Genomic DNA, 12,375 nt, shown 5'->3' with positions numbered 1-12,375 from the left:
TTGGAATTGTAAGGTCGGGTGCAATGTCCGGGCAGCGCTGAGAGGCAAATGCAGGGTACGACTTTGACCAAAGACCTTTAACCCTTCCTGATTGGATTTCTACCAGGCAGTCTTCTGCCCTACTCTTGTGGTTTAAGGGAATACCAATAATTCCACAGTTCAATCTGTAGTCTTTCTCTCCATCAACCGGGTTATCTTCAGAGTTTCTCTTAAATTTACTACTTTAATTTCTTCTATTTCTACTAGCTAACCTTATAACTTTTTACCTTTTCCTATACTGTAGATTAAGACTAGATTGAGAGTCAAGAAAACTGTGTTACAGGTTTAAGCCAGCAAACCTTCTGAGGTCTCTCCTCTCTTCCTTTCTGTAAAGCAAGGAAGAATCAAAATCCCTTTCTGCTTATGTTATCTGAAAAATTGACCTTTCCCCATTAGTCACAGGGACAGAGATGGGGAAAAAAAAAGTTTTCTCCTGATTTGAAAGTTCAGTCACACAGAGAGGATTCCCAGAGCACATCATTTCTATTCCCATTTCTATTCACTGACTAGGCAGTACGTTTCCATATAAATATTTATATGTCTACATATGTGTGCATTGATAACATTTAAAAAAATAATAGTTTTCCTCATGAGAGGAGCCTAGGGAAGCTTTGACCTTCATTTGTTCAAAGAATTCTCATCATGAAATGAATACCAATGATGAAGGTGACTTGTGGAAAAGCAAGTGGTTATTTACGTTTCCGATAAAAGTATGCCTTTCAATATACTTGAAAAATAGAGAATTTTTCTCCAGTGGAAATAATTCAAAAGTTTTCCTTGGTTTTAAAAGGCACATCAGAACTAATGTAATCCACAGGTGAGGCCAATATGAACCAATCCGGCAAAAATCTTTGGCCCTCACACTAGTGAGTGTCAGGCTCTGCTCGGTTCAATTCCCTGGCAGTCCTGGCTATTCCGGGCTCTGTGGTATGCCTTGGGCAGAGGACAATGTGTCAGGGCTAAAGTTGCTATTTTTTTTTTTTTAATTAGGATAAAAGAAATATATAAAATGACCAGTTATTTAATTCAGCATTGAGCCGGCCCTTTGTGTTAATAGTTGCAGAGACACAAAAGCAAAACCACAGGTGTCGTCTGTGACACCATGGCCATCTATCCCCATATTTGCCCACACTCTGTGCCATTTAGCAGGGCGTTGAGGAGGGTCAGACAGTCCCACAGCACATGGCTTCAGCTTGACCACCTCCCCCTTTGAAGGACAGGTCGCAGCTCTGCCGAGGTATAAAGTGACAGGAGATAAGACACGGTGATGGTACCTGCTTCTGTCCCTCACCAGAAGAAAAATTACTTCCTGTCTACCCATACCTAAATCATCATCCTTTCCCTCAGCCCCTGATACCTCCTGCTTTGGTGACTTTCTTTTACAGCAGTAGTTGGTACATCGCTCGTGATAGTCACAGGGACATCACATTCTCGGTTTGAAGTTCATGGCTGTGGGGAGGTGCTTGCGTGGGTGCTAAGTCGCTTCAGTCATGTTCGACTCTTTGTGACCATGTGGCTCCTCTGTCTATGGGATTTCTCAGGCAAGAACACTGGAGCGGATTGCCATTTCTTTCTCCAGGGGATCTTCCCGACCCAGGGATCGAACCCAAGTCTCTTCGTCTCCCACACTGGCAGATAGGATTTTCCCACTAGTAGAGAGGTGAAGAAGGATAAAAATAAAGTGAAGACAGTTGTGATGGTAAGCACTAATGTCATGATAAAGCACCCTACATCATAAAACCACGTACTGTGTATACGGGCATTCAAAAAGGTGCTCAAGAAATATTTATTGTGGGAATAAGGAGATATATTATAAGAACAGATAGCAGTAACTTCTTTATCTTCTTTTCTTGTTCAGTTTTGTCACTTTGTGTTATAAAATGGGCATTTTAAAGTATTGTAAAGGTGGAGGGGAGAGAGCTGTACTGTTTGGGGCACTTTCATATACCAGCTCTCTTCCCGCCTTCCGACAATAAGGCTGTGCACTTCCTCCTGCTGAGCCTGTTTCCATAACCAGGAGGACATGAGCTAGGAAACACCCTTGAATGGAAGTAATCAATTGTTTTTAAAATTTTTATTAGAGCATAGTTGATTTACAAGGTTGTGGTAGCTGTAGGTATACATACAGCAAAGTGCGTGTTACACATATATCACTCATTTTTAAAATTCTATTTCCATATAGGCCGTTACCTATTTTATATATAGTAGTCTGTATATGTAAACCCCAATCTCCCAATTTCCACCCCCACCCCCACCCCTTACCCCCTTGGTTTATTTTCTACATCTGTAGCTCTATTTCTGTTTTATAGATAAGTTCATTTATATCTCTTTTTTTAGATTCCACATATAAGTGATGTCATCAAATTTGTCTTTCTGTGACTCACTTCACTCAGTATAACATATATACATATATATATATATATATGTTCTTTTTAAGATTCTTCTCCATTATAAGTTATTACAAGATATTGGTTGCAGTTCTTTGTGCTATGCAGTAGGTCCTTGTTGGCTATCTCTTTCATAGAGCATGTGCTTAGTCGATCAGTTGTGTCTGACTCTTTTGCAGCCCTGTGAGGGTCCTCTATCTGTGAAATTTTCCAGGCAAGAATCCTGGAGTGGGTTGCCATTTCTTCCTCTAGCGGATCTTACCAACCCGGGGATTGAACCAGCATCACTTGCATTTCCTGCATTAGCAGATGGGTTCTTTCCCACTGTTACCACCTGGGAAGCCTCCAGTAGGAGTATGTTAATCCCAAACTCTTCGTGTATCCCTCACTCTTTGCCCCTTTGGTGACTATAAGTTTGTTCTCCATGTCTTTACGAGTCTCTCTGTTTTGTAAATAAGTTCAAGTGTATCATTCTTCTGAATGGTGATGTAACCTTTTATACAATACACAGTCTTTGCCAATATAAAGATTGAACTTCTCAGATCCCACCAGAAGGTTTCTTGAGTGGTCATTGTTACTTTCAGGGGCATAGTTCTGCTCCTGGGGGCAATGGAAGAAAACTAGGTTGAGAAATATCCCTTCAATCACTTAAGCAGAGAGCTTTTACTGTACTATATAAGACAGAAAATTGGTTAAACTTCATTGGACAGAGGCAGGAATAATTAAAGAGTGCTATATACTTGAAAATAATTTATACTTTGGGGTTAGTGTTTATTTAAAAATCTAGAGCAGAATAGAGATGAGAAATATCTTTGCAACATTCAACAGTGAAGTATTCTTTCTGGCTTAAACATAGAAAATATGAAATAAATTTTGTAATTATGAACACATACTGAAGCTTGGTGAGTTTTTCTATTGTCCCATGTTTATTGCATGCTTATTAAGGAAAGGGTGTGAATATATATACTATTTTCATTTCACCAAATTAGTCATACTTTATTTAGTTCAAATTTTTCTGTTATATACACATCATTATTTTGAGGACTAAGTTTGTCAGTGAATACTAACCTGGAATATAGCTAACATCACATCTAGCTTGTTATTCTTTTTGAAACTGCATTTATTAATTTGTATTATGATCAATGCCAGTTTTCTAGTTATTTCTTTACACTGATATTTCAAAATGACAGAATAAAGAGTATAATTGAATTGATTTAATATCTAAAATTAAGTAGCAATAATAGCTTTACTGAACTTCAAAATAAGAGAATTTAAACTGTGAAACACTGAATAGAAGGACCACAGTCAGCAAACTCATTGAACAAGTATATATGAAAACTGAAGGGAAAAAATCAGAAACCTGTGTGCAGATTTAGAAGCAGCAAAACTGGATGAAAAAAAGGAATGGTTCAAGATTGGGAAAGGAGTACGTCAAGGCTGTATATTGTCACCTTGGTTATTTAACTTATATGCAAAATGCTGGGCTGGATGAATCACAAGCTGGAATCAAGATTGTGGAGAGAAATATCAACAACCTCAGATATGCAAATGATACCACTCTAATGATAAAAAGTGAAGAGGAACCAAAGAGCCTCTTGATGAGGGTTAAAGAAAGAAAAAACTGGCTTAAAACTCAGCATTCAAAAAACTAAGATCATGGCATCCAGTCCTATCACTTCACAGCAAATAGATGGGGAAAAATGGAAACAGTGGCAGATTTTATTTTCTTGGGCTCCAAAATCACTGGATGGTGACTACAGCCATGAAATACTTGCTCCTTGGGAGAAAAGCTATGACAAACCTAGGCAGTGTATTAAAAAGTAGAGACATCACTTTTTTGACAAAGATCTGCATAGTCAAAACTATGGTTTTTCCAATAGACATGTACAAATATGAGAGTTGGACCATAAAGAAGGCTGAGTACCGAAGAATTGATGCTTTGAATTGCAGTGCTGGAGAAGACTCTTGAGAGTCCCTTGGACAGCAAGGAGATCAAACCAGTCAATCCTAAAGGGAATCAGCCCTGAATATTCATTGGAAGGACTGATGCTGAAACTGACGCTCTAGTATTTTGGCCACCTCATGGGAAGAACTGACTCACTAGAAAAGACCCTGATGCTGTGGAAGATTGAGAGCAAGAGAAAAAGGGTGTGACAGAGGACAGGATGGTTGAATGGCATCACTGACTCAGTGGAGACTTACAGCAGAGACCATGGATATCCTGGAGATAGTGAAGGGCAGTGAAGCCTGGTGTGCTGCAGTTCATGGGATTGCAGAAAATCAGATATGGCTTAGTGATTGAACAACTGTTGGAGCTGGACCCAAGAGCCCAGCATCACTCTGAGATTTTTCTGTTTTGCTCTCTCTGCCTGTTCATTGAGGCTATTTCATGACTGTAATCTACTCCATGCTTGTTAAATGTACATTGCTTTTCATTATTTTATACAGTGAAATTGGAAACTGGATCAGTCATTTAAATAAGTAATAGCCTATCTTTCTATGAAGATTCTCTCTTAAGTGAGATACCACAGTACATGGTATGCCAGTGATTTGGAAGCACATTGAGGAAATGCTCTTCAGGGAAATCTGTAAGGAGATGAGAGAAGCAAGGGAGAGCTGGGGAAGGAGGAGGGCAAAGATGTGGTCATAGTCCCGGGTAGTCTATCCTTGGCTCGAACCACTGGGCAGGTTCCTGGGAATTGGAGTCTACCACTAGGTGAAGCGGACGTGGGTGGGACACACCATTGACTCTTAACACAAAAAACCCAAGAACATTATACTGAATGGCACCCGTAACTGTCAAAAAACATCGTCAGCTCACTTGATTATTTGACTGAAATGAAAAACCTAAGGGAGGAAATATTTTTTACATTTCCGTTTTATTCATTAGACAATTTAGAGGGAACCAAATATGGTCATTTTGACTTTGCATGTATAAATATTTTAATGTATCTATAAATATTTTAGCATTGTGTTTCATGTTCCTTCAAAATAATAAGTTCTTACTAAAAAATTAATAAGACTGGAGAGTCTAACCTCCTATTTTCTGATAGCATCACAAATGGTGATCAAGAGTCTTTCACTTTTTAGGGTTCTTGGATTTTTAAAGTACTAACAGAATATGATGTTAAAAAAAAAAAAAAAAGGATTTCTGAGTAAAATAGATTGTAGTATAGAATATAGATATTTAAGAATAGAGGCACAAAGTCCATCTCTGCTGTAACTCTCCTAAGCTCAATATCTATCAGAAATTCCATAGTATGTTTTTTTTTTTTTTCATTTATTTTTATTGGTTGGAGGCTAATTACTTTACAGTATTGCAGTGGTTTTTGCCATACATTGACATGAATCAGCCATGGATTTACATGTGTTCCCCATCCCGATCCCCCTTCCCACCTCCCTCCCCACCCCATCCCTCTGGGTCTTCCCAGTGCACCAGCCCTGAGCACTTGTCTCATGCATCCAACCTGGGCTGGTGATCTGTTTCACCCTTGATAATATACATGTTTCGATGCTGTTCTCTCAAAACATCCCACCCTCGCCTTCTCCCACAGAGTCCAAAAGTTTACACTATGTATGTAATTTATATTTATTTATTAAAAATTTATGGAATACATTATTCTAAGCATATGAAAGGTACCAGGAAAGTGCATTGGATTGATCTGAAAGACACTATGTACATCTCTTATAGAGAGACACTCCCACTAGAGGCAGGAGATGCTCACATTCATCTTTTCCATCCGTAGCTTAGTTTCAGCATCTTTTCATTATATTATATTTCTATTACTTGGTTTGTACTTCCTCAAGGCAGGTGTCCTTTTTGTCTGCACATTTGTTGTGATTTTACTAACTCAATATTCCACACCTTTTAGAGCACCATTTATCAATCATTTGCCTGAGGTTTAAATCAAAGCTAGGAGACATTGGTATTTTTCCTCTGAAAGTCTATTATATAGTGAAATGAATGCTGGTTATTAATATTAGCTCAGAACCCTCAAAATAGAAGCTATGTGCTTCTTTATGTAGTAATTTTGAAAGTAGTTGGATTATTCCTCTTTTACATTTTTTTTTAGTTTAGTGCCTTTCCTGTGGGTCAAGCACTATTTTGTGTATGTGTGTGTAAAATTTCAGTTAGTTCTCAATGCTTTCAATTACTATACTATCCTGTCAAGTGTAATACATTTCTTGAGGGTATTTAATCGTAAACATTAACAAGACATGGAATATAGCTTTTGTTGATTTGAGACTTTTTTTCTGCCAGTGTGTCAATAAAATTTGTTTAATTTGTCATTAGTTGGGAGAGGGGAGTGTGTATCTTTTTAGGTACTAAGTGATAAGTACATCACATCTCAGCCAAGCTAATACTTTTAAACTTTAGAAAATGCAGACATTTTTCCTGTTCCCTTTTAACAAATATAGATGCTTGAAAGCATCTTATTTCTGAGACTGGAAGAAAGTAGAGTAATAGTTTTATGTGATATTTTTAAGATAGATAATTCAGTTCCTGATTTTTTAAGTCCCAAGTGTTTTGTTTACATAAAATTGTTATCCTATAGCAGTTGTTTGCCCCAAGGATTTTTTGAGCAGTAAAGATTTTTTATATTCACAGTATATGTTGCATTTATAGTTAAATGTTCTATAAACATCAAAATGAAATTTATAGCAGTGAAGTGCTAGTACTTATGTTTCATTGCTGTTGTTTATAAAAGCTCGTACATCATATTTCAAGAGACTGAAGTAGTTGAGTGAGCAGAGGGAATATTTTGATAACGAATGATTAAGTAAAACCATGTTTGCCATATATTCTTCTCTGTTCTTATATATCTGAAATCTGACTGGGAAATAAAGAACTTCCTTTTGCTCTTTATCCCAGACCTGAGCTTGACTCCAGTATCCTTCACTAGACTACCAGTTGATCAAAGAAATACCTTATGTAGCTTCCTGAACATGCTACTGCGCAAGGAAAGGACTCAACTGTGTATACAATACTAATGGAACTTATCGGTTAAGTATAATATAAAATAAATGACCTTTGACATTTATGAAGATATTAAATGGAACAGAAGATTAAGTTCACATCAGTTGTTCCGTTAATGCTAAATACCAGGGATCACAGAAGGAAAGTCAGGATACCACCCATACCAACATAAGAATTCCAAATTATTCTTGACTACTTGGTGAGAATATATTTTATAACTATTACCTAAATGAGTCAGGTGGTTGAGATGAAATAGGAAACCTGGAGAGTAACCTTCCATTTTCACTGAAAAGAATAGCACCTCTCATAAAGGTTTTAAAACACATCATGAAAAAGATGCTGTGAACCTGTAACTATTGAAGAAAAATGAAAGCCAATAATTTTCAAGATCTGAGTACTTTTTCCCTTGACTTGTCATATAATTATCCTAATTTCTATTTGACATTTTCAGTTTCAACTAGAGGTGACAAAATCAATGGAAGATTTTTGACAAATCCAAGTGCAGATTCAAAAAACCATAATGCATCTTATTTTGCTTCAATAAAGATTAGCAGAATGAATCAACTTTCTGTCTAACCATATGCTAGATATCTAAGTTCATTTATTCATTAAATGAGTATTTATATAGTGACTTAGTACTTTACTGTGACTGCATGTTCAGTCGCTTTAGTCGTGTTTGACTCTTTGCGACCCCATGGACTATAGGCCACCAGGCTCCTCTGGTCATGGAATTCTCCAGGCAAGAATGCTGGAGAGGCTTCCTATGCCCTCCTCCAGGGGATCTTCCTGACCCAGGACTGGAACCCACATCTCCTGTATCTTCTGCATTGCAAGTGGATTATTAACCCCCTGAGCCTCCTAGGGAGTCCATACTTTACAACCTTATTATATAATGCTTTTGAGTGTTAAAAGGGGAAAAAGGATAATTAAAATTATAAAATTGTTGAAATATTCTTTTTACCAACAAACTGGATTTACTCTTTTGGTAGAGATATAAAATGTCTTGTCAAAGACCATTTAAAAAATAATTTTTTCTAAAATACAAAAATAACATATATTCATGTATAGTAAAGCAAATATATAGTTTACAAATCTTTTATTTTGATTATATGAACACTTAAAATACAAGCAGAATTATTATTCTTGGTACCTATTCACATATTTTACTTTCTTAATCTTGAAAGTCTCTAAACTCTCTGTCCTATGGACAGAGTCTGGCGGGCCACAGTCCACAGGATTGCAAAGACATGGATGCAACTAAAGTGACTTAGCATACATGTGCATAGATCATATTTTGAGAAAATATGTTCTCTAGTGTCAAAAGCCCTGTGAAACTAAGAATGTATTCTACTAAACAGAGGATTGTGCAATTTTATTTTTAGCACTATTTTAGCCCGAACATTTCCACAGACACCATATTTTTGCTACATTCCTACTATCTTTTTATTTTTACAAATATTTTTACATGATAAAACTCATGAACTAAGTTGTCTCTAAGTGTAATTTTAAAATAGTTTACCAAATTTTGATGCTGCAAAGTAACCTAAAACACTTCATTCCTTATTCATTAATCTCACCTATTAAATACATATTAATAGTAAGCAACTACAGGGGTTTCCCTGGTGGCTCAGTGGTAAGGAATCCACCTGCCAATGTAGGAGATGTGGATTCGATCCCTGATCTGGAAAGATCCCTTGGAGAAGAAAAGGACAACCCAACTCAGTATTCTTGCCTGGAAAATCGCCATGGACAGAGGAACCTGCAGGTTAGAGTCCATGGGATCACAAAGGGTCAGAAATGACTTAGCAATTGAACAACAAAATCACCTACAGAGTAATAACAAGTGAGTGATGAAGTAAACAGAATATGTTAAATATTATAAAATGGAGTTCTAATGTCATTGCATTTAGTGTTAACCTCCTCTTATGAAAGGAATCTCCTCAGTGCCTTGCCCCAGCCAGCCCTTCACAAGACTTGCTGAGTTGGTGGGTATTCATGCTGTGTAGAAACTGTTGTCCTACACCATCTTTTAGTCTATTCAGATCTTCCCCACCTTCTTTCAGTATCCTGAGTCATCAGTTTGTGGTGAAGTTTCAGTGAGTGACAGTGGCTTTCTGTGTTAAACTTGCATAAACAATAAATACTGGAGTTTCAACTTCCAATGCTCTGAGGGCCAGGCCACTTGAGTACAGTGTGAAATATCTGGTATGAGATAAAAGGGTATGCAGTAGCAGGGTGGAGGAGAAGCTATGTTGAACCAGAGAGCATATTTCCACAAAGAGACAAAAGAATTCAGTTTAGTGCAAAAATACCAGGAATGAGGAGACTGTAACTTCAGCACAAATTCTACCCACTTGCCACCTGCTTCTTGCTTTCTTGAAACTGCAGACTGACACATGACATGAACACAGAGAGACGGGTATGAGAAGTGAACTCTGGGCAGGTGCCATTTTGGAACATCTCAATCACACCTCCTAAAGTGATCCATTCTCTAAGGGCTGGTTCCCCCTGTTTGGTGATGGACCACTGACATGTAGTGGACTCAGGAAGTGCCTATGCTCTGATCACAGCTGATGAGAACAACCCAAGTCCATGTACCACTTAGCGCTCATCTCACCCAAACAGTGAAGGCTCAAGTAGGCAAAAACAGTTTCCCAGTAACACTTTCTCAAGTGTTAATGAAACGCTTGTTGTTGAGGTCAGGCTCGCTATTACCAGCACGGGTGCCAAGAGACCTACCAGTCTTGCTGGATTTGTTGACTGACTGACTAGCTTTGACTCATCGCAGGGAAACAGTGTGCGGGTGGGTACCTAATGAAAATGCATTGTGCAGATCTTAAGTGAATGTAAATATCATTAAGGTGTCAATATCTATAAAGCTCTGAGGCAGTTTCTAAATACCTACAATGAACCATGCTTACTGCTTAATTGGTAGCCCCAATCAGTTTTTTTATCTGCATTTCACAAGGCAGTGTTTCCCAAATTTGTCTTTACTTTGGAGTCTCCTGGAGTGCTTCAAAGACGACTGATGTCTGTGTCGACACGAAGGGGGCTTAAATTGTCTGGATTGTAATCTGGTGTGGGATTCCTCCAGCTCTAATGTGCAGGCAAATTTGGGACCATTTCTCTTAGGTGATCCCAGTAAGTTTGATGTGGGAGTATTTTGACATATTCTTTGGGGTCATAAGATATTAAGGCTGAAGGGAATCAAAGTAAGGAATCTTGTGTTGCTGCTGGGAGACTGTCCAAGACAGGGATGAAGCAGGGAGTGAAGGCAGAATGGGTGAGGAGAGGGCTGGTCTCACTGAGCTGCAGCACCGCAGAGGCACACACAGTGCCGCAAGGTTATGTAAGTGCTCAGTACATTTCCCCTCACCTCCACTGGGGTATGTCTAGAACTTGATTTAGGCTTCTTACAGAGCAACTTTGACTTCCTTCTGATACACACAGCAGACTGTCCTGAATGTACACCAGCTTTGCTAAAAAGCTAACCAGTAGCATCTGCCTTGGCTTTGGAACAAATTATTCAAGAAGTCTGCCTCTCCAGAGAGGACAGTCATCCCCCACCTCCTCCCAGTTCACAAGATGGAGAAGGAGAGTCATGTCATCGTTTTGCCTATTCTTATAGAGTATCTTCTACATAAAGTTTCTTTTAGCCCACACTCCCACCAGCAAATGACCCACTCCCCCAATTCTCTTTGTGCTTTAATTTGATTATTTACTTCTCATTAAATGTTACTAAGTATTGTTGCATTAAGTATTGTTGCCATTTGCTCAGAGGGTGGGTTACTTTTAATAATTATTGCTTAGAGAATATGACTGTGAACTGCTGTGAGATAAAGATGAAGCAGGTGGAATTATGACTGTTCATATTGTGTTACTTAATTTAAAAATTATAGTGTTTCATAAATGAGAACATCTTAAAATATAGTCTACAATTTGCATTTTCTGAATGAAGACTTTTTTTTTTTTTACTAATTTTAACATCTTTTTATTTTTACTATACTGTACTGTCATTCCCACAACTAAGCTAAACTGAACTAACATCAAGATTGTATATTCACTATTTTACACTTTTTTTTTTAAAATGAGGTCAGCCTTAAGTAGCTCACTCTAAATTATAAATATGCATGATGCTAATGTTATATCATTTGCTAGAATCTCCTTTGCTTATAGGAATTAAGATATGAATTGCATGAAATATGTTTAATGATGAAAGCTCCCACTGAAAGGCTTATATCCTTTAACAAATAGTTGTCTGTCAGCTAAACTTTCCAAATGATGATAGGGCTATCTTGAGTAAATAAGAGTTCATATTTACTGAAATAAGTGATTAAAAAGTAGCATTGAAGAATGCTGAATCTTAAAGTGTAATCTTGATGCAAAGTAGATAATTTAAAACTTTAACTGCCATCAAACTTAATCTTATAATTTTTCTCTCTTATTTCCAATAGTATTGGAATTCCTCTATCAAGATTAGAGGCAAAAATACACTCATTTTAAAAGATTTCTTGCCATATATTTTTAGTCCTGTTTATTTTAGTAGGGTCCAGGTTGCAGATTTTATGAAAATACTAATTTTATAGTCTCTAAAATGGATTATATGTTAAAAAAAAATTATGAAGGGAGGAAGTTTGGGCTAAATATGCCACTCAGGAAGCAAACTTGAGAAGCAGATGCATAAAGATGACATTTTCCTAGTCAATGACAATTATCAAGAGCCTCTCATCTGATTTTCCTGCCACATTATGTTTCCACAACAGTTCATTGACTTGTCTATAAAAGTAAAGCTTGGAGTCAATTAAGGTGTGACAACAAAGGAATTCAATAGAAAACCCAGGGGAATCAAAAGATAAGGTAAGTGTAGATTTTAATTCGGAAGATTTGAGACAACAGCTGCACAAGAACAACAGCTTTTGATGCGAAGTGGATCTTGACAGAAGCTCAGATCCCTGATATTTCAGTCCTGTT

The 12,375-nt window shown here is 37.4% G+C and overlaps 1 protein-coding gene across 4 annotated transcripts in view; it reads left to right on the top strand.

Moving 5' to 3' along the window:
* The window catches only part of TMEM117 (transmembrane protein 117), a 561,967-nt gene that overhangs the window by 294,529 nt on the left and 255,063 nt on the right, over positions 1–12,375 (top strand). The gene's annotated exons all lie outside the window — the stretch shown is intronic.

Source organism: Dama dama, chromosome 3 (assembly GCF_033118175.1).
Source record: "Dama dama isolate Ldn47 chromosome 3, ASM3311817v1, whole genome shotgun sequence".
NCBI classification, from domain to species: domain Eukaryota; kingdom Metazoa; phylum Chordata; class Mammalia; order Artiodactyla; family Cervidae; genus Dama; species Dama dama.
Note: the sequence above shows the minus strand (reverse complement) of the source record. Positions and strands in the feature narration are given on the sequence as shown.